This window comes from Stegodyphus dumicola, chromosome 2 (genome assembly GCF_044657685.1).
Source record: "Stegodyphus dumicola isolate Sdum_Otavi_A_Nest chromosome 2, ASM4465768v1".
In the NCBI taxonomy this organism is placed as follows: domain Eukaryota; kingdom Metazoa; phylum Arthropoda; class Arachnida; order Araneae; family Eresidae; genus Stegodyphus; species Stegodyphus dumicola.
In genome coordinates this window covers 251,104,535-251,129,292 of record NC_140769.1, presented here as the reverse complement: position 1 = coordinate 251,129,292, position 24,758 = coordinate 251,104,535, and the positions used below count along the sequence as shown (strand labels likewise).

Here is a 24,758-nt window from a genome sequence, read left to right as displayed (position 1 = left end):
AATGTGTTTTTGAAATTTAGTTTTGAAAAAAAAAAAAAAAAAAAAAAAAAAACATGATTGTTTTTTCGAGCTCCTTGATTCAATAATAATAATAAACATGCATATATTTGAAAAAATTATATTGTTGAAAATTGTAATTTGCTCTTTTCAATCACAATTCTAATTCCAGGAGAATAAATTGAATTGTACTGCACAATAATATTCTGAAGTGACATTTTGAAAGATAATAAAATAAATTAGGGACTGTCTCATATTCTTATTTTTTTTAAATTAGAGGTCAGAAGTTAGCTACCCGTAAAGTCGTCAATAATTTAATTTATAAAACTATAAAACCGAGTTACGTTAAAGCTATTTTTAATCATAAAAGCCTTCAAGCGGAAAAATTTTAGAAAATTATCCTTCTCAATCTTGACTTTATATTTTTCATATAACCGTTATACACCTGTTACCGTATTTTCCAGAAAATTCTTTATTTGAAAATTAACTTAGCACTCTGTAGATGAAATAGAAAAAGTTACACCCTTCCGTCATTTATAAATTATTTATCATATGAGTATTAATGCTGTTTGCTGTCTAATAATTCAAATGTAATTTCGTGAAAGGTATGTAAATTCGTTCGACTTTTATAGGGTAATTTCATTTTACTCACTCACTATAAATCGTTTCCAAAATTTTACCAAATCTTCCGGGACAAACTAATAAATAAAATATCATTATTTAATCATTTTCAGATATGATATAATAAAAAGATTTAAACTATATTGTCACAGCTCAAATAAAAATTTCATTATCAAAAATGGTTAGAAAAAGTTCAAAATAAAGTTTAGAATTGCAAGAGCTAAATGTGATTAACCGTAAGATTATTTATTTCATTTAGTATATAGATTATATATATACATCGTGCATACTTTGTCGAAACGACAAATCCGCAAAACTATTAGTTAGAAAATTATATGTTAAACGTTATGTTTTACATATTAATCTTGTTATTGTTATAAGTGTTATTTAAAGAATTTAGTTATTTTCTTATTATGAAAGAGGAGAACAAAATCATAAAACATGGTTTAAAGAATCTAAAGAAATGTTTTCAAAGGGATTTATGACTGTTGTTTGTTTTTAATATAACGGTAAATTTAAAATAAAGAGAGTGGAGGAAAATCTCCACGTATTTTATCAGGAACATACGCTATATCCAATTTTCAAATATGAAATACCTTTTCTTTACACACAGGGTCATCAATCAGTACAACTGTATCAAGACCAAGCAAGCAGACACACCTCAAAATCCACAGTTAATTTCCTTTAAAAAAAAAAAAAAAAAAAAAGGGGACAAAGAAATCGGTATCACCCACTGAGTTTTGGTGTTGGACTAAAAGTGGATTGTCCAAACGTAGACCTGCAACAATTCTTGGACTTTGGAAGCTGGTTGAAGAAGAATGGGATAAAATACTTCTTCCGACATTACAACCGGCTTTATTCTTTAGGAAATTAAGCTGTAGAAAGTTAGTGAAGAATTAAGGTTATCAAACAGAATATTTAAAACGCAAAATTGTTTGGTGAAGTATTTCTGTAAATACAATGAAAATTGTCTACAAATTCTATAATAACGTGTAATTTCAATGACAGTGGCATTTCGTAAAAGTATTGAATATTGAAAATATTGAAAGAGAAATAAATATCTTGCATTTTTTGTCTCAAATAAAAATTTAACAGCTCAAATAAAAATTTAACAGCTCAAATAAAAATTTCACTATCAAAAACGGTTAGAAAAAGTTCAAAATAAAGTCTATAATTGCAAGAATCAAATGGAATTAACCGTAAGCGGATAGAATTCAGAATCTCGTATGTCAAATTTTATTAGATTATTATTACAATTGCTATTCCAAAACCTTATTTTTTCACTCTGTTTCTGAATGTTCAGATTATTTATTTCGTTTATACAGTATATCACGTATACTTTGTCAAAACGACAAATTTGCAAAACTATTAGTTAGAGAATTATACGGTGAAAATTGTCTAAAAATGCGATAATAACGTGTGATTTCAATGACAGTGGCATTTCATAAAAATATTGAATATTGAAAGAGAAATATCTTGCATTTTTCAGAATGGTAACACGTTGGAAATAAAAATGTCTTATTTCAAATAGCGTTCCTAATGTTGTTTTCCAAATCGTTGAGCTTGTTAATAAAAATGCAAGTAAAAAAGGTAAATCAAAAGGTTTTACAAAATATGAAATAAGTAATGAAACAAATTCGAAATTCAAACTTGGGCTTCCAAGTGCTCATGTTCGGGTTAAGGACTACATTATTCGAACTTTGATGACTGTAGGTGCTATAGTTTTTTCAGAATCCGGGGAACAAACATACCTACAGGCAGACTCTTTTAATTTCTTTAAAAGAATTTAAATGTAAAAAAACGCCTGTTTGGACATAATATAAAATCTGAATCTTCATGCAAATTCTTTTAATTTCTTTAAAAATAATGCAGGACAATAATATGTGGCACAACAATTTGAAAGTGATACGCTTGAAAAATAATTAAAAAATATAATTAAAATCCGAATGGGTTCAGATTTTCACGATCGTCCAAAAGGGCTCTATTATGATAGCGTAGCGCATCATAAAGTTTAACAACTTTTATCGGTAGAGATGATCCACGTGAAATAGTGGAACATTACATAGGATATTAGATGAATATAGGATATTAGATGACTAACATATCAGCATTATATATTTTTTGTGTATTTAAAAAGTGAAAAATATGTAATGCGATTCATAAAAATATTTATTGTTTTTAATCAGATATATGAGGAATGAAATGCATCTCTCTTTAAATTAATCTGATTAAAAAGTAAATGACAAAATGCAAAAAAATTAAATCTGAAATCTTTCAGATTTTATATTATGTCCAAACAGGCGTTTTTTTTTGCATTTACAGACACATATACGTTTAGGGAACATTTGGGCTAACACCACAGTTTTCCAAAGATATTTAAAAGCAGAAGCAGCACACACTTAGAATTTTCGATAGATAGCCTCGGACGTTGGAGATAAAATTGTTATATTCTCTACAGTGTTGCCGCCTTTCGCTTTGAAATTGTTGAGCTTTATAATAAAAAATTCGTTAAAGGTTTACAAAATATGAAACAGAAAATAAACAAATACGAAATTTCAAATTTGTGCTTGCAGGTGCTTATGTTCGGATGCAGTACTATGTTATGTAAAATTTGATGACTCTAGGTACAGTTGCTTTTTCACAGTGCGAGAAACATACACACATTCATGTAGATTCTTCATTATTTAATTTATTTAAATATAAAATGGGCCGATGCTGTATGGTGGCAATAATTTTAAAAGTGATTCGACGCAAAATACAGTTTCGCGACTAATAGCCCTTTTGGTCTAACGCTCATCTGGGCTAAAAACATATTTTTAAGAACTACATTTATTGGTTTAAAATATTTTAGTGTATTCATCTATAATAAACACATGGAAGTATAATATGTTACATTTCTTCGAATGGCAACCGACTGGAATAAACAGTGAAATAATGCAAAATCATGTGTCGAGATTAAATAGCGCTTTCGATATAAAAATGAATGTTAAAATGAAATAATAAAAAATATAAGTTAGTGAATTTGGCATTCGGAAAATGTGGTAAATCTCAGATGAAAAATAAATAAAAGAATGAAATAAATAAATAAAATGTACGAAATAATATACATATATTAATAAATATGTATAAAATGATATAATCTTCGCTTGTTTTAGAATTCAACAGTTGGGTGAATCATAATAGTATCTTTGCACGCGTACAAATACCAGAAAAAAATGTTTTTTAAAATTAATTGTGCTTTCAAGTTATGCGTGCAGCCTGCTAGCACATGAAATATGATATTGAGAAGCAATTCCTTCTCGGCTGAAACGTTTATATATATGGTATTTCAGGTAATCGCTAACATGCGTCGTAATCATAGACCAACTTGATATATAAGTACAGTCTTTGCTGGTTTCAGAATTCAACAGTCTTGTGAAGAATAATATCTTTGCACGAGTACACATACACAAAAAAATCTGATGCGGATACTACATGTCTTCCTTCTGACTATTAAGTTATACACAATTTTTGCTGCACTTCAGTTAACTTATTTCTTCGGAATATTCTAACACAATTAACTGATTCTCGATGCACGTTGAAAATGGCATCAAAAATTGCAAATTTTGAAATGAAAAATCCTGGTCAGTTTTTGTCGTCAGGAGTCAAACTTCTTACATTTTTATTTTTCCATAACGAGTATTGAAACTTTCCCCAACATAAGACTAGGTACCGGGAGACCACATTAAAAGTTAGATTTCGTTATTTGCCTAAAATAATTTTTTGTTTTAAATTTGACATTGCTCAAACATGAATATTTTCGTAATTTTAGACACCTATGTAATTTGAAGTTTGCTCAAACATGAACATTTTCGTAATTTAAGACACCTATGTAATTTGAAGTTTGCTCAAACATGAATATTTTCGCAATTTAAGACACCTATGTAATTTGAAGTATATGAGTACTCCAAACGATTGCGAAAATAAAGCCCGGTAAAGGACTTTTAAGCTGGATAACGGAAGTCTCATTCATATAAAGTAAATGAAAATTTTAATTATGTAAATTAAATTGCAAACAAAATAAAATGATTAATTGTTGCTGCGAACTAAACAGCATAAGTAAATAAAGTGCAAACATGTAAATACATGAAAAAATATACTACAATCCAAAAATTTATCTTAAAAATTTTTTAAACTAAATTTAATTTGCATAAAATGAATAATTGTTGAGCAGGCGGGAGACAGACCTTTTCAAAAGGAAATTGCTCCCAAACCTAACTTTTAAATTACTCATTTCGGGTTTCGTCACGCATATACACATGGGTTAAGAATCACACAAAAACCAAAGGTAGTGAAATGTTTAAATGTAAAGTTTAATAGTGAAGGAGTTTTCGAGAAATGTAGAAAGCAAATCCACTATAGGAAACAAAATTATTAATTAAAAGTACACAGCCAAAGTAATTTGGAATCCCAAACCTATACAGGTACTTCTCGGACAAGAATTATTATATAAACAACTTTGCTCATCCCCCCAGTTGTTTTGAAAGAGAGCGCCTCGCCCCCTCTTTCCCTACCACCAACCTCTCGAGAGGACTTTCGGGTCGCTGCATTTTTAGAGTGCTCCAATGCCACACAGACACTAAATATTTATAAGCATTCATGCCTTCTCCGGTTTCGAACTCGGGCTCTTCGGTACAGTAGTCAGCTAACCATACAGCTAACCACTATCTCGGTTGGGCACCGTGTGTATGTGTTTTGGGTATATAAATATAAAATACCCGTTCGTACGGTTAGGTTATATATATATATATATATATATATGCATATATATTGTACTGCCGATTGCAGTTAAAACGGAGATGGGCAACTAGATGTTATAGCAGTATCACATATAGTTTCAACGTTACGTTTAGTCGTTACGTTTAGTTACGTTTAGTCGTTTTTGAAGTATGCGAGATACATACGAACGTACAGACGTCATGAAAAACGCCATATAAAATCCATTTTACAATCCGTTTCGGAAAAGAGAATCCCTTATTTTGTCCGAATGTTCAGACGTCAAGCAAAAATTATAGACAAAATGGATTCTAAAACGGTCAAAGGGGATATTTCCTTTGAAATATGATACCCAAAATATTTCGCGATTGCAATAATTCGTTTACTTTGTACGAACAAGGCGAGTTTTAAAGTTAATTAAATATTTAGAAGACGACAGAAAGAATAAGCTTACTACGATTATCAATACTGAAAATAACTTAAAATACATTTTTCGCGAAACTTTTTCTGGAAGCGGTTAGTCAAATTCATGTAAATATTCTATAATTGTAAAATATTATTTATGTCTATGTGAGAGATAACTAAAATGTGACACTTTTAAGACATCTGGGCAAACAAATTTCCATCTACAATTTTCGAAAGATACTGAAAAAATAAGAAATTGGATGATAAAGCTAATCTCTAATTCCTTTTTCAATCCCGATGAAAACAGATGTTTTTCAGCGGATGAGAAATTTATGCAGACAATAATCAAATTTTTGCTAAAAGAATAAAGGATTATTAATTTTGATGTGTGAGCTTATGTAATGGACAGTATTTTTCATATGATTACCGTACGTGGTTTCCGCTCATGTTAAAATTGAACAAACCTAATATAATTTTTACATTTTGTTAAGTTCTCTGGAAAATCCGTTGTCACTTATAATTAATTAATTATTATTTAATTCTTCGGAAATTCCGTTGTCAGTTATGACTCCACCAACCATTGTCACTTGCTGTTTGATCGCATAGTGATCGAATATTTTGTCATACAGTTTTATGAATGTGTAAGTTTACTATTATTTTCATTAACAAGTTGTTTTTATATCTTGGATCTTTACTGTCACTTCTCTCTTTCCGTTTCCTGGTCAGAATGTAAATTAGATTGAGTATTTAAACTGAGGTTGTTAGATTTTAAGACAGAGCGTGTTTTTGCCTCTCGAGGCAAGGTTACTAGGTTGCGCTAGCTTAGATAAAGCTGTATTTTCAGCTCGCATTATAGTTGCCGACATTTAAATTGTTACGCCGGTGTGAGATTTGAGCCAACTTCACGTTAAATAATTTTTTGTAGCCCTTGGTTACTAAATTTAGTTTAAATTTGAATTTATTGTTACTTTAAGATTCAGCTCTTTACTATACTAGGTTTCAAACTCTTTTTCTAGAAAAATTTAAATATGCAAAACCGAATAATGCTTAACCGCTTCTGCATAACTTTGAATATGCATAACCGAACCTGCTGTGAGAGAATATATGTGACATGAATGGAAGACAAGATAAGACAATGTTTAAATTAAAACTCAAGTTACCTATTAAAACTTTAAAATAAATGTCACAGGTGCATTTTAATTCAATCTGGTGGATATTATTGCAGTATTTTTATCTAGTTGACTATCTGCTCTTCGAATATGAGTGCACACGCTGAACATGGAACAACTATCTTTTGCTCACTTGAAACGAACTTCAAAAACCTAAACAACGCCGGGCTTACAATGCTAGTTTTAAATAAAAGATTATAATAAATTTCCCTTATTTTTTTTAATTTTATGTAAAACACATCACTGGGGGCCTTTTTAAATTACACGTTTTTAAAGCAATGAATTCCAAAATTTATATTAACTTAATTTATAATATTTTATGTATACAGAGCCTTAATAATCCTTCGTAAAACCGTCAGAATTGTTTCTTAAAGAAAATAATTAGAAAAAATCAATTTAAAAATACAATTATAATAATGATGTGGTAATTCAAAATGCCCCTCATGAAATACCGCAAAAATTTTATTTCATGATACCTATTTTTTCCATTTCTTGATTAATATACATTCCAGTAATTTCCAAATAGCTAGTTTTGGAAATTACGCTGTGCGTTTTTCATTAATCTTCATATTTTACAACCACTCCCACGAGATCTGAAGTTGTTTGTCTTGCTGATGTAATGTTGGGCACTCATCAAGTGTATGGATAATTCGAGCAAAGATAATGAGTTCATCTTTTCATTCACATACATACTCGGTTTGGAGAATACGTAATTGCTGCTGATTTTGAATGAATATGTATACGTTAAGGAATTAACACACCAAGCTTTTAATAAGATGGATTCGCAAGTGCCTCTTAACTGAGCATAAGTAGATCAATGGAAACATTTTATTCCCGAAGATATGTTTTATTTAAAAGCTAATAGAAAAAATCTGATGTTTACACCACATGACTTCCTTGTGTTGCCTATTAAATTATACACACTTTTTGGCTGCCTTCATTTAAATTTATTTCTCTGAATTTTGTTAGAGATATATTTCTCATTCAGTTAATACGGTAATCATTTCACGACAAGGCAAAAACACAAACTCAAAATATCTTCATTAAAAATTGTAAAATACATAACACCTAAAATAAAAAATATCGTTAGAAAGAGATTAAAAACAATTTTTACGATTAAAGTTTCTATGCAAAAACAAGCAATTTGTCCTACGGGCACAAAGACCAAATTATTGGTGCACAAAACTGAAAGTTAACTTCTGATCCCACCGAACAAAAAGACACTGAAGTTGGTATACTGGAATTGGTATACTGTATATATACATATATATATCAGGGGTGTGGCCAAGCTCCTTGATAGTCCGAGCCATTTTTTAAAATTTGAAATTTTTTCCGAGCCGCAATTAAATACGTATTTAAAAGGCATGCATAAAAGGTATTAAAATTTTTTTTTACAGAAATTATATTTATTGAAAACATATAAATAAAAGTACAAAATATGTGTATTGAATTTAAATATTAAAAATTAAACACATTTATTTTAGTTCTCTTGATAATTCTTTAAAATTTGGTGAATAATTGGTAACAGCACTTCTCAGTAATTCTTTGAGATGCTGGGTAGTTAATACTGATCGGTTTTTGGATTTCACGAATTTTAAAGCGGAATAAAATGATTTGCATAAGTACGTTGTTCCGAATATTGAAATAATTCTACAAGCAGCCTTTTTCAATTCTGGATACTTCGATTCTGGCGCAAATTTCCAGAATTCAGTAATCGACGTCGATTTATATTTTAATTGTAGGGGTTGATCTTCTTGCATCTCTATTAATTCTAATTCTCCAGATGCTTTTTGGGTCATGATTATATTTAAAATGGAAAACTCACCTTGAATTGTGTTAATTTCAAATGGATTCAGAAAAAAATCAAGAGATGAAGGACAGAAATGAAATTTGTTACAACGTTGCACCTAGTCTTTCATATTTGTTGTCTGTAATTTAAAAGACATTTTGGAACACATACGGAAGGATAATAATTTTTTTAAATAACATAAAAATGAAGCTCGTAGTCTACCCGTCTGCTGTTAAATTCTCTTCCTAAACCCCTTTTTTTGTCTTTTTAGCTTTATTATTCAACACCATTTTCTTCTCACACATGCCATATACAGTTCAACAGCAAAATTACAAAAATTTTAAAAAGCAGCAGAGCAGTATACATTTAATATTCTCGATGCGGCGTTAAGTGTTGACATACAATTTTCTGCCCAACAGATTTTTCTCAATTCATCATATTAATGTTACTAAGATGTCTTTACAAAACTTTTTTTTGTTGGTCTTTTTATTATTAACGTTTTGTGTGGGTACTTTATTTATTAACTATTACAGTCTTGGAGCTTACATAAAATTCAATTTAACAGGAAAACCATAAAATATTTAAAAGCAGCATATCATTGTAATTTCCGAATTTGGAATCTAGTCAAAATTCTTAAAAGTTTTACAAAATATGAAATAGATAATAAAAAAATCCAAATCGGGTTTCCAGGTGCCCATCAAAATTTTATTTTTCACAGTGCGAGAAATTTTCATGCATTCATGCAGATTCCATATCACTTAATTTCTTTAAATATGATACAAGAAGATTATATTTGGTGGCTGCAATTTGGAAAGTGATACGCAGTCTATAGCGATTCAACGCAAAATGCCGTTGCGTGACTAATATCCCGATTGGACTAATACTTTTTGGGGAAAGGAGAGAGGGAAAGAAAGAGAGAAAAGGTGAGAAATAACAAACATTTCAGACGAACACCCTGTATATACTTTTTAAAATCTCAAGCTATCAAACTAGAAGGAGTGGATAAAATACTCACTTTAAAAATGATGGTATTTTTCTTCTCCTAAATATCTTTGAATAAAATATTAAATGAATTTTATCGATGCAATATATATATGTCGTATTTTTTAAAATAAATATGAAGTTCTTTATGCAACCATCAGCATATTGCTGGCGGCATGCATAGCTTTCGGCTTATCTTATTTGCGACACGTGATACGAAGATCGAAATAACGTTTCAAATAAAATAGAGAGATAGTTTCGTGAATTTTTTTTTCATCTTTGCATTTACCCAGCAAATAACATGTAATAAATCAGTTTACACGTAGAACCAAGGAGAGGCATTTCTGCGTCGCTATTTTAGCTGTGCATTTACTTTAACACTAGAAATAAGAGTGCTTCGTAGCATAGTTTTATTATAAATTTCTTGGCAAATTTTCATATTAAGAAGTTTAAATGTTCTTTGGGGCCCAGCAGCGTCCGAGCGGTAAAGTCGCTGAACACTGGTAGTTCGGTCCGAGGTTCGAATCCCGCGAACGGGCATGGCTGCATGGGCGTTTTCGTGGTTTTCCCCATGTGTAACGTGTATACGAGCCAGTTTCCCTTAGAGAGTCCTCCAAGAAGGCATCCCTTCCCTTAGGCAGATAGCCCTCGAGGCTTTGCCATAATCACACACACTAAATATTCTTTGATTATAATATATAAATAAAATAAGAAAATATGAAAGATTTCAGATTTTAAATTACGTCGTTATAGCGTCATAGCGGCGTTTTTTTAACGTCTTGTGTATTACTTTTATTTATTAAATATCATGTTCTTTGCACTTAAACCGGAAAATTCAGTTCAACAGTAATGTCGCAAAATAATTTTAAAATGAGCGTATCTTTAGAATTCTCGATACACAGTTCCGCGCCGCTGGAGATAAAAAGGTTTCTTTTCCCCCGGTAGAGTGTTGCCATTGCTCGCTTTTAAATTGTTGAGTTTGTTAATCAAAATATTCGTTAAAGTTTTACAAAATATGAAATCTATAATAAAACAAATTCCAAATTTCAAATTTGGGCTTCCACATGCCCATATTCGTAGTAGGATAATGTCATTCAAAATTGGATGGCTCTAGATACTATTGTTTCATCACAATGCAAGAAACATACATACATTTATGCAGATTCTTCATTATTTAATTTCTTCAAATATAATGGAGGACTCTAACATTTGGTGGCAACAATCTGAAAAGTAATATGCCGTTTATAGTGATTCGACGCAAAATCGAAAAAAAAAAAAAAAAAAATCAGTCCTAGGAACAAAACCCCTTTGGACTAAAAACAACAAATTTAATGGGTAAATTTAAGCACGATTAAAAATCACTGAAAAAATTTACTGACGATCTGTTTCAAAAGCGACTGACAGATTTCATTGATATAGAAGCATACTTCAATGATTAAATATGCAATCGTTGGACGATTATTAATAAAATAGGAGTTTTGAAATTATTAACAAAATTTATAATGTTACACGTAAGATCTGTTTTTTATTTTTAAAGAATTTAACTGCAGCATTTTAAAATATTATTACGCATAATAAAATTTCTATAAGATTTTGTTTTATTGCTGTATTAGTTTTTATTTAACTGACCTAATTATTTCATGATTTTATTTTTATGATATTAATGAATATATGTATTGTATAAGGAAAACTTAATATACAACTTATAAGCCGTCAGCGACACTTATTTTCTGTAAAACGATCATTTTCATAAAATTCCAAAATCATGTGGAACTGTGGGTAGTCGTCTTTTAGACATATTGCTGTATTGCAATTATATCTTCAATCAAAAATAATTTATAAATGTTTTCCCTTTTTTATTATTTCTTCTTTCTCTACAAAATATATAATTTAGGAATAATTGCACTGTAATCAATGTAAATACGATTCAGTTTTCATTAATATGAAATATGGCAACTGGAGCAAAATTTGCATTAAGTTTGCATTTTATATTAAATCCACCCTTGTTTTAAAAAATGGCATACGAAATTAATTTATTGCTCTTTGTTCCAATAAAACTGAAATTTAAACGTAACACATTATTTGAGAATTTTATTACGGGCTCATTCAAAATGCTTCTAAAAAGTATCTTTTTATCGTCCCTACTTCTGCGTCCAAATCAACATCCGCACGAAAGAACTTTAGGTCCTATAAATCTAACGCGCCCAATATTTGCGTGGATGCATGAACTGATCATGTAAATACTATTACACAGGATAATTATCCAGATGCATAGCAGAGCACAACAAACTATATACGAATGAGAAGACAATACGATCAACTCTAAAACATTAAATATGAGAAACATGTTATGTTTTAATTAAAAAATGTGAAGTAAAACTATTTTCATTAATCGAAATAAATAAATGTGCCCCAAATTTATTGAATGGCGGTTTAGTTTGGTAACTAGAGCTATCTGCCTAAGGGGAAGGATGCCTTCGTGAAGGACTTTCTAAGAGAAACTGGCTCGTATACACGTTACACATGGGGGAAAACCACGAAAACGTGAATGCAGGCAGTCCATTCGCCTGGAATTGAACCCAAGTCGGAACTTCCAGTGTTCAGAGACTAATTTGCTTGGCCGCTGGTGAGCCTTGAACGTTGAAGCTGCTTCTTAAAGAATAAGACGAGAAAGAAATATAATGCTATGTGTCTTTTTAGATTAATTAATATAAGCGATTTAAAACTGCAGAACAGTAGTCGGAAATCATGCTGATATAATTCAAATAACATGACGCACATTTATATGAGTTATCTTCATATTTCATTTATTGTGCACATAAATTACATGTTAAGTTTTACACAGTATAAAATAAAACGAATTAAAATTAATATTACTTTAATCAATCTTTTTCATCATACGATAGTAAGATTTGTGTCTATCTATGCGTCGTAATATACTGCTTTATACTATTCTGACTAGTACTCATTCTATATAATACTAGAACACAAAAAGTGCTAAATTTACACCAAAATAACTATTGAAATTCATTGTTGTCAACTGTGAAAGTTTTTAACTGTAGTTCATTTGATTGAACCAAATCCTTACACTTTTGGCAAAATTAACTTGAATGCAGAAAGGAAGGTACAAATAGGCTACTTTTATATAGTAATATTAAAATTCAGCCCCAAAGTTAATTTGTCACTTGAGTTACTAAGTGACTAATTTGGTTGCCGGCTTATTAAATCAGCCTCACATTATTTCGGACGGGGAAGACGTACGGATTGGAATTACGAATAATTTTATTGATAGACAATTATATTTATTCTTTTATCCTTTCGAAAAGGACAAAACATTTGATTATTTAAGAAGTTAATATTAAAAAATGTTAATTAGTTAATAATGTTATGTTAATTTAATGTTATGTTAATGTTAATTTAATTAAATGTTATGTTAATGTTAATTTAATTAAATGTTATGTTGATGTTAATTTAAGAAGTTAATATTAAAAAATGTTATTTATTCTTTTATCCTTTCGAAAAGGACAAAACATTTGATTATTTAAGAAGTTAATATTAAAAAATGTTAAAGCAATGACACTTGTTTAATCGCTGCTACTTGCTCCCCTACCTCTCTTTTCTCCATTAAAACTCCTCTGACCGCAAGGCCGTATATATACGGCCTAGAATATTCTTGTGATGTCTGTAATAACGTATATATACGTGCAACTTGAAATATGTCCAAAACAATTAAGGGAATGTATTAAGTACCAGGAGCATTTTGGCATTCAAATGAGTAAAATACTTCTTTCTTATGGCAGCTTTTGGAAACTTATTTGTAATTCCTTTTCTCAGGTATTTCGTTCAATAAAATGTTAAAAAAAATTTTAAATCAATCTTTAAAAAATGGGGTTGAACTTACCCTCAAAGATTAAGGTTGAAAACATCTAACATTTCTTAGGTGGTACAGGTTTTAAAACACAATACTTTTAAGAAATGTATGTACCGCAACAGACGGACAAATTTCTACAAAGTTTTCCATGTATTCTTTTACGGTTTTCTTCTAGATAATTACTAAGGGTATCTTTAATTTTAAGACGAAGACCAATGATATGTAATTTACTTTCTCCTATAAAAATTTCCTTTCGAATGGTGCAATATTTCTTGCATACATCGTTTAATATCTAAAATGCTTATTTAAAAATATATTGCATGTGTTTACTTCTAATAATTTTAATTTTCTCTCCGAGATCAAAATTTCATTTCTTTTAATTCAACTACGAAAAACGCAGCTTATGATTAAAAGGCGTCTGATTAAATACATTCCGAAAGTAATTTAAAACCTGTACCATTAACTAAAATTGCAGAAAGTATAACAGCGTTACAATTAATCGAAACAGAACTTACCGCTGAACAAACTGTTGTTCTGGGAAACGGAATTTGGAAAGAAATATTTTTTACTTCGCTTGTTCTAAAAGCCAGCCTTTCACGAATGAGGAGTTTTCGATATTTCTCGGCACTGCTCAGTCTCCGCGTGATCCAATCAACTGAGTTCTCACACTTTTATACGAGGCTGATTTCTCGAATCTTATTGGTCGCCCACTATTGTCACGTGACTACAACCCACTCTCTGAGAAGCACTCAATCATATCCTCAGAATCTTACAAATTATATAAATCTTGGCAATTAATCTAAAAAAGTGGAATTGAAATATTGACTGGTGACGTAAACGGTATTTAATATTTTCTTTCAAATAAATGTATGAAATTCTGCTTCTTCTATCACAGCGAATAAGATATGAAAATTATATCGCGATGTGACAGCAACGCTTAAATGATTATCAGCTATAAATTTTAAATAAAATTAACATGTATTTAGTATTACTAAATAAACTTCATTGTGTTATCAGTAGGATAACATTTTAATTTCCAAACTTCAAATAAAATATTTTCCTAATTCCTGATTTACAAATTTCAAGTTTTAATCAACTTTAGTTTTGCATAGTATGGTGGACATCTTCGAGATAGTTATGACTACTACGTCTTGGCAGAAAAACAGCACTTAAAAATTTGTCAGTCCAAATATTATCTAAAGATTTCTAATGGCAGGGGGGGGGAAATAATACGAGCCTCTTGATTCTATCTCCTCGTATGCTGTGTTAAAATGTAGGATAAAACTAGGTTAAAATGTAGGATAAACAGATAAGATTTTATTGCGCTTTGCCTAAATTGAGTAGACCAATCTTCAAGTTCTCTAATCAGATTTTAGCTTATCTGCTCTCATTAAATTGTCCCTAACTATCAATTTTCACTATTAACAAAATTTAACTATTAAAAAACTTAAAAAATCGACGTATTGAAATTTTCTACTAAAAATGTAGCAACTAACTTTTTTACCTTCCGTTATCATTTAATTTCTAAAGAGTTCATTTTACTTCTATCTAAATTAATGAGAATCGCTCGTTGTTTTTCACACCAATCCGGTGATATATTTGAAATTATCAACTTCAAAACACTAATATAAAATATCTCTTGCATCATAGACTTTATGCAGATTTTATATCATTTTTTAAGTTATCCTACTACGTCAATTTTGACAAAACTCTATCTACGTCAATTTTGATGAAATTTTTCAAAAAAAGTTTTATTATTTTATTTTAAAGCTCATACATTAAACTTCCCAACACTACTTTTATTTTGTCTCTTCTGTCATTAGGAGCAGGCAGTATTATGGCTGTTCTTGTTCTACGCCGTAAACCGGATGTTTCTGTTTGAAAACCCGAAAGTTAATGTCTAAAGGTTTACAGATTTTCTAATAACTTTAAAATGATAATTTTTCATTTTAATACTTTTGATGATGTTCAAATGATGAGTTCGAACCTCTCTATCTGTTATTAAATGCTCGGGAGCAAGATTAGAGTTTTCAGTTCCATTTTCATACTTGATAACATTTTCTTTTCCTTTATTTGTGTTTGCATTAGATCAAGCCTATTTTTGGAAAAACTTGATTTGTTTCATCTTTCCTGTTACAAAAAAGTTTAAAATATTACTATTACAATTTTATGAAACTTTCTACAAATATTGTATGAAATATTGTGAATTAAATGGACTAAAGGTTTAGGCCTATGTACATAACTAAAACTTTTTGTAATTAAAAAGAGAGAAAGTTTGCAAAAAAATAGCTAGTGCATGTATTGAAACAATTATATTTCATAGACATTTTACTTTATCAGTTAGATTTTAGTCCAATTCATTCCTTATAGCTTAATAAATATAAGTGGCAAATATAAATGTAAAATATTGATAAATAATTTTGCGGAAGCATGTCTAGTATTCCCGAAATTTAACACACATTTAACCCAAAATGTAAGACAAGACCAAAGCTTTCTTACATTTTTTCTTACATTAAAAAAAAAAGTTGATAGTATGTTTATCACCTGTTTCTATTATTTTAAGTAGTAGTAAAACTACTTATAATAAAACTACTAAATAACACTAAAAATAGATTAGTTTTCACTATTTTTCCAAAATTTGGGTGTCAGAAATAGTCGGATATCTTAAGCATAGATTTATAATATCCCATGTTACTTGTATTTATACTTTAGTTTTGGTTAGTGTTTGTCAGTATTATGTATATATTTCTAAAAAGACAGATTATTCTATTAACATGCTACATATACAAATAAACTTTCACTTTCTCACACAATTTAGGAAATTAATCGTAACTCATACACATAACTTTACGATTCAACTTTTGTTTATGAGAAAGGTAGTAAAAAGTATGAGGTAAAGTATTTATCCTGAACTCAGTTCAGCAGTTAGCTCTGTTTGTTACTATGTTAGTTATCCGTAACATAATAATTACTTCCTTCCTATTCAAATGGTTATCCGGTTTATAACATTGTTTTACCTTTTATAAAATACCTTTTATAATTAGAATTATACCTTTTATAAAATAAAGTCTTTATGCTATAAGCCAATTGACTTTCATTCTTTTTTATGAAAAGCTAGCGGGAATAACGCAGTTTAAGGTCTGAACAGAGAAATGCGATTGTACAGGAGCTAATAAGAAACTTTAAAAATTACAGACTTATGCATGGTATTATAGCGGCTTTTGGCAAAGAACATGATTTGTCGGCCAAATCAGTTTCTGAAATATCGCCATGAGCCAAATGCTGCTGTGACAGAGGAAACCCCGTTAATATTGAAGCAAAAATACAAGGGGATTGTGAAAGGTGATACAAAGGACATGAGAAGATTTAGGAAAAATCAGGAAGATTCCGCTTTGTAAAAATACTAAGAAGCTTTACTGCTGCAGTGGAGAAGCCATTGGAAATGACGCAGAAAATAAATAAAATTAAAAACAAATTAAAAAAATGTATGTTGAATCATGTTTTAAGTACCATAAAACTTGAATTGCAAGGTAAGATCCCATGACAAAGGTAATGCTTCGACCTCAAGTTCATTGCTCGTGCCAGAGGATACATAAATGTAGTCCATGAGGCAATAAGTAATTTTGAATTAAATAACACGCAATGTATACATAAACGAAGTGTTAAAAAATGCCAATTGTATTCCTGTAGTTGCATCGTATTTAATAAATTATAATTACTCCTTGTAATTAGTGACAAAACAGGGCAAAACATTATTTCTTAAAATGGAACAATCCTTTCGATGTAAGTAGGTCCATTGTTTCGATAGGACAAAATACTGTGCCCTGTTCGTTCCGGCATCGTGAATTGTCTTTATTTGTGCAAAGAATGCATGAAAAGAAAGAAATATTTTCAGTTATAAATTAGCTTATAATCTAACACCCCAAAGAAGTGTTTGTGAAAGAAGTTGAAGTGAATAAATCTTCCAAAACGCAGGGTGTTTATAAAGTCCCGGACCCATTTTGATGTTGAATAACTCACAAAATAATAAAGATAGATTAAAATTAATAACATAAATGGTTAGATAGACTCAAAAAGTTTCTTGACCCTTGTCAATGAACTTCCACGTGTGCCCCCTTCGTCGCACGGAGAATATCGATATTCAATTTCACGCCAGGTACTGGCAAGCATGTCGGCATCCACAGAGGCTATTGCGGTTGTAATTCTGGCTTTTAGGTCATCAATGTTCGACACTCTCCTCCTGTAAACGTTGTTCTTTACAAATCCCCAAAGGAAAACGTCCAGCGGCGTTATATCAGGTGATCTGGGTGGCCAAGGAATTGGACATCCTCGCCCAATCCATTTTCCTGTAAAATGGTCTTTCAAAGAACTACGAACGATGGTACCCCAATGAGGTGGTGCGCCATCTTGTTGCAAAAAGACATGTGGCTGAAGCTTTTCTAGTTGTGGAAATAAGAAGTTTTCCAACATGTCTAAGTATACGACTGATGAGACCATCTTTTCTGTGAAAAAGAAAGGCCCAATGACTCGGTCGTGCATTAGTTCACACCACACATTAACCTTTGAGGAATCTATTTGTGCCTCACGGTATTCATGGGGGTTTTCAGATCCCCATATGCGAACATTATGGCGGTTAAAAATGCCAGAAAGATGAAATGATGCTTCGTCGGAGAACATTATGCGCTTCCAGATTATGCAGACGATATTTAGAAAAGTACAGATATTTAGACTGGAAAATGAAATTATCTGAAATTAACCACACGCGCAGACGATATTTACAAAAGTAAAGATATTCAAACCTGAAAAGGAAAATATATATAAGTTATTCCATCAGTAAATGCCATAAGTTTGTTTATATCTTCATTATTTTATGAGTTATTAAACATCAAAATGGGTCCGGGACACTCTGTATTTTAATGTATTGATTATGTTAAAAAATGTAAAACAGCATAAATTTAAAACAGATGATTTGATAGCAATAAATTCAAGAAGGAAAAATAAAGATTAAAGTTATTCCAAATGTGATTATTATTTTTAAACACCTCACTTTCATATTCAGTAACTCACTGGTTGCATCTGACAGATAAGTAAAGACCCTTATGCTCTGCCGAAAGCCAGTTCTCTGAAAATCGACTATGTGTGCAGGTAAGTTTAAAGATCGTATTACGCACAGTGACAGTGCTTAACTGGGTGTGCGGATATTAAATACTGCTTCTACATTCCTTCCATTTTTCGTCCATCAGTTTTCGAGGTGTGATCGTGTCTGCGGATTTTATTTTCCCATATGCAAATTTAAATGCACAATGCACTTTCTGCGAGATGTAAGAACACCACCATAAATTTGGATAGTAGCGCTTCATGGGCAACATTTTCATGGCAAATTTATCTAATTTAAATAGTATATTAAAATTCGTAATTTAATTCAACTGAATTCAAAAGAAGCGTGAAGCACAAGCTTAGTCAAGCACATGTCAGGACACAACCTACCTATTTTCCTTAACTTTTCCCTAAGTAGAATGAACTTGATTTTTTTATATTTTTTTCTACTAGCTGTTTGATTAATTTAAATAGATTGCTTCTTTTTATTTTAATCTTAAAATAACGAATTAGTTCTGTTTCCGCGACTCCTCTTTCCGCGTTTTTTAAAATTCTTCCTCTTCCCGCGAAATCGGAGAGTACAGTTCCCCTTCCACAGCTCTTCAGGAGATGTTAGGACGAGTCATTAAGAAGAGATGGGCACTTTCTTTGTGAATAAGTTGTCTTCGTTAGATTGAAGACCTGTCTTAGTTTAGGCTGCTCTTGAAATCTTAAGTGTCATTCCATTTGTAACTCTCCTACAATATTAGCTGTTATTTTCACATCTTATCAATATGGATGTTTTAGACATTATTGGAACTAAAGGCGAAAAACCAAAAAGGTTATCAGTATCGAATTAGTTTATTGCATTTGCATAAACCAAAGAACTAAAAGCTGCAAAAGCGCAATTAAGTCCAAAGAAGTCGTTGTTTTAGAAGAAAGAACGTCGTTTTAGAACGAATATTTATTCTGAAAGGTTTTATTATAAGTCACCTTTATGCAGAATTTTGGAAGAATATTGCTTTTTACTTTAGGAAATAATCCTTTAGTTCACTGCCAAAATCATCGCAAAGTTTGAACATCTCTCTCTTTCCTTTTAAATACAGTATTACCTTCATTCAAGCAAAGATCTGAGATCGTAAATATTTTTCGATAGTTTCTTTTAAAAAATTCCTCTTTTTAAATTAAAAAATTTTGCTTTCCTGCCTTTCGAGAGAGGCTAAGATCCATTCGGCTCCCCCCCCCATTATGTAACACCTTTGGGAAGGGGGTAATAAAGTTTGATGATTTCGCGGAAACGGGAATGATTTTGACAACCGCGGAAATAGGAATCGCGGAAAAAGGAGGACACTAAAATAACACGTTATAAAGAAAATTCCCCAACGAAGTCAGTGAAACTGGATATATTTTTAATTATTGTCTATGGCGATCATATGTATTAAATCGATACTTCTGCAAGTAAATTGCACGCACAAAGAAAATGAATCGCTGGAAAAAATTCCGCGCTAAATTGCCCGTTAATTACCTACAAAAGGCAATCTTCGTTAATTTTAATTTCCAATGGTAGATAGAGCTAAGTGTATGTTGTAATTAGTGGAAGAACAAATGCACATGCGCAGAATAATTTGCTTCTGAAAATAAAAATCTTTTAGTAATCTCCAAAAATAAACTGAACATTTGCGCAACGAGTTACTATAAAAATTTAAGGAATCTTAAACAGCATTTCTCTGTCTGGCGGCTGTCGACAGTTAAAGTGCTCAGTTGGTATGCGAAAGATCTGCGGTTCGAATCCAACGAGGGTGTAGCTGACATTTCACATTTCCTGTTTCAACAGTCTCTACAAGGCCCACCAACGGCAGAGCAATAGAAGCTTCTGAGCATTGGTAGTTTGAACTGAGGTTCGAGTCCCGTCGGTTTTCAGACTCGGTCTGCTCAAAATAATACTTTTATGCTTTTTTTAAAAATATATTTATGCTTCCGATGCTATAATTTTGCAATTTTTACACTGCTCTCTTCCGCCTGAAGAGGTTGACTGATAAAGATACAGATTACTTTGAATGGTTTTGTGAAATTATTTAAATTTGGAACTACTCTTATATGCGCTCTCAAGTCGCCAAAATTCTCGCCAAACATGTTTGGCGAGAAACTCCACGGTGCCATATTACCATCTAAATTGTTTGTCTACATTTCGAACTATAAGCCTAAAATGTCTCCAAAAACGCGGTTTTCGTACATTCAAAATCCACGTTTTGAACACACAATTTAAGCTAAAAATCGAAACAAAAACAAAAAATTTAGATTTAAAGTTGCTAACCAAAAATATTTGACAAGAATCCATGTACACAGCGATATGTTTTAACTTCAAAAAACATCTACGAATTGCACAATCTAGGCAGTGAAAGAATCTACGAACTACTCACACCTCGCTTTAATAAATTAACATAACAACAATAAATTTCAAAGAATACCATGTACACAGCATTCTGTTTCAACTTAAAAAAACATCTACGAATTGCACAATCTAGGCATTACGCACAAATCAACAAAAAAAAACTAAAATAACTAAAATAAATTACAAACAATTCAGATAACAACAGAAATTCATAGTAAAAAAACAATGAACATAACATTCTACAAAATAAATAAATAAAATAAAATGCACTTGTAATACATACGTGAATAAAATTTCGCCAGTCACACAACGTCTGTCAACAAAAGTACCACGATTTTGCTATATCACATGTCTTTCTGTGATTCAAAATTTCGAAAGCAACGATAAAATTTCCTCCAAAGTTAACTTACTACACGAAAACCACAATCCAAATCTTAAACTCCGCTCACAGACACATATTTTACCAGCAACCATTTGACTGGAAACCCACACAAGTCTATCAGAAACACCATTCTTCGTCCGAGTTTTATATCAGTTCCGCATTTCGGAGACGCCAAACTCTGTTTTCAAAAGTCCTAACTCCTACAGAAATTCCAAAAATGCACTTCTATCCGCATAAACACACCCGTGAACAAAAGACTCGTTAACAACTCCAACATCGTACCTTTTAATACTAGATTTATTTTGCACACAATCTAAAATACGCGACTGAAATCTTGCCACCACGTCTCTAAGTTTCAACGTCAAAAGGGTTGCCATACAAACAGCATCGTCCACCAAACCATCCCACAGGACGGAATCGCGCCAAACAACAGTGCAGAACACATATCGCCACATTTGGTGATCTTAGGACGCATAAAAGAGTAGAGCCTTAAATTTAAAATTTTTAAACTTTAATTTGTGTCTTTATCAGTTCAGAAACAAGCTGGTTTGTTTACTTCCTCCGTTGCACCGGATACAGCCGAAGAGGTCGCAACAAAAAAAAAAAAAAAAAATTGAGGACGAAATCGTTGCGGACGAAAACGTCGCGAACGAAAACAACGCAAGGCGAAATCGTCGTGGCACAAAACATCATGGGAGAAAATAACGCAGAGAGAACACATTGCAGTTCTAAAACATCGAGGTACAAAATGTCGTCGTCGAAAATAAAGCCGTTCAAAAACTTCGTAGTTTAAGAATATTGTCGTCGAAAATACCGTGGTAAAAAAATAAAGTACCTACAAATCATCACATGATGATAACATCGCAGACATGCGTTTTCCAAATAATTGTAAACGGATATTCTCATAATGATTTGTGGCCGCAAGATGGGAAGAACGAGAATTTTTACTTTCGTATTTATATTAACTAATACATTTATAAAAAATCTGATGTGTACACCACATGATTTCCTTGTACGGAATATTAAATTATACGCATTTTTTCTTGCATTTCATTTAAACTTATTGGATTGAATTAAATCTACTTCGCCGACAGCGCATAAACTACAATAGAATAAATGCATTCTTTATAAAATTCACTCTAGTATTTGTTTACCATAGCGACACTCTGGTGTTAGATTCACTTAACAATATTAATAATTATATGACAGTTAATTTATATAATAATTATATAGCGGAAACTAAGTTAACTGTTATATAATCCAATAATTACATAACAGTTAACTTATATATTTCGTTCATATTATAACTCATAATGCACAAAATTTATACCATTTAAAGAATAGAATTATCTAATCGTTGCCATATGTTCTATTCAAATATTATAATAAAGCTAGAATGATGTGTAAAAGAAATTAAGCAAACAAAACAAAAAAGAAACAGTTTTTCACAGACGATTGAGTATTTCTCATTTAATTAATTCAGTTCTCACTTCGCGAGAAGGCAAAAATTCATAAAAACTCAAAATATATATATTAAAAATTACGAAGTAAATCTTAAACACTTATTTCCTCGAAAAAATTCCAGAAAGAATTAAGTATGATTTAATTGGCAATAATAAATGAATGCGTTATTTTTGTTGTTGCGAAACTTTCTCTAGATTGGCAACAAATCCACTAGTCTGTGTTTCAAATGTAAACATCAATGGCCGCCATATAAAAAAGGCATAGCGGCACTTAGACAACTTTAAAATTGTTTATAATTCTCAAAATATTGCATACAGATTTACTAAAGGCATAAAAACCTTAACCGGAAGATAAAAACAACATAATACAATCATTTTTAAAGAAAAAAATGTACAATTTACAAACATATAAGAATAAAGAAACTGAGATCACTGAGCCGGTTAACAGAGTGGATATATATATAAATATATTTATATACGTTTGGTGCGGCCGATCGCAACCAAAATACGAGGTGCACATCTACATGTTATAACAGTCCTATATACAAAATTTCAACGTTCTGAGACTACTCGTTTTTGAATTATGCGAGATACGTACATACGTTCGTACAGACGCCACGAAAAATTCTCTTCAGAATTCATTTTAAAGCAGTTTTATAATTTTTTTGGAGGAAACGAGTCTTTTATTCTGTCCTTACGTACCGATATCTCGCAAAAACATCGTTAAATTGCATTCGATAGCGGTCAAAATGGATATTTTCGTTGAAATATGCTGCCTGAAACATTTCACGATTACAATACTTTCTTTTTACTTCGTACAAGGAAGTAAAAAACAAAAGAAGAAATTTAAACAAAAAACAAATAATTTTCACTATGGGAGTATCAAGTTAATAAAAGGGAAGAAAATAATCTCATAATTAACTTCGCAATTTTTTATAGATAAGGGCATGCAGTTACTTATCTTCCCTTTTCTAAACTTTTTTAGATTATACTTTACATGAAAAGTTACCAGTAAAACGTTACGAAAAAAATTTATTAATGACCTATGCTAGTTACCTATCTCAGTTTAAAATTCTATGAAGTACTGAAGTTTCATTAATTTTGTTTAATTAAGTTTCCATTTTCAGTAATTTTTATTAGTTAATAAAAATATGAAAGTAAAAATTATCCTTTTTTCCATCTTGCGCTCACAAATCATTATGCGAATACCTTTCACAGTTATCTAAGCCTGAAAAAGTCATGGCTGCGATGTTATCATCATGCGATGATTTGCAGGTACTTTATTTTTTACCACGATATTTTCGATGACGATGATTTTAAACTGCGAAGTTTTTTAACTGCTTTATTTTCGACGACGATATTTTGTACCTGGATGTTTTAGAACTGCTTTATTTTCTCCCATAATGTTTGCGCCACGACGTTTTCTCCCTGCGTTAATTTCTTTGCGACTTTTTCGGCGGACACCGTTGCACCAACCTTCTGATGAATATGGAACGAAGTATTTAATTTCTTATTTCCCCCCTTTTTTTTGGCCATATTTTGCCTCCCCTCTTCTATCAGTGTGCCACTATGCTACTGGTTTTTTGGCGTTTACATTTGGTTTGTTCCAAATACAATGCGGGATTAATTTTAAACGGATTGTCTATTTTCCATTATATATATACTTGTATACCGTGTTTTTCCGAAAATAAGACCTAATTATAAAATAAGTCCTAGCACCTTTAAAATAAACGCAAGTAAGACCGTCAACCAGACGGGCGCTTTTTTGCCGAATGGCCAAATTCAGATTCAATACGCAGGCACATATGAAAAAATGGAGATAGATAGAGCTCATTTGAGGAGAGCTCTATTGCTCAA

General features: G+C 31.1%; 2 protein-coding genes across 3 annotated transcripts in view; one reads left to right on the top strand and one right to left on the bottom strand.

Moving 5' to 3' along the window:
• The window catches only part of LOC118200201 (uncharacterized), a 114,227-nt gene extending 99,988 nt beyond the window's left edge, over positions 1 to 14,239 (bottom strand). Inside the window, exon 1 of the mRNA XM_035372141.2 lies at positions 14,104 to 14,239. The gene's annotated coding sequence lies outside the window, so the exon portion shown is untranslated. The remainder of the gene's footprint in view (positions 1 to 14,103) is intronic.
• The window catches only part of LOC118198284 (CD151 antigen-like), a 258,214-nt gene that overhangs the window by 86,767 nt on the left and 146,689 nt on the right, over positions 1 to 24,758 (top strand). The window lies entirely within an intron of this gene.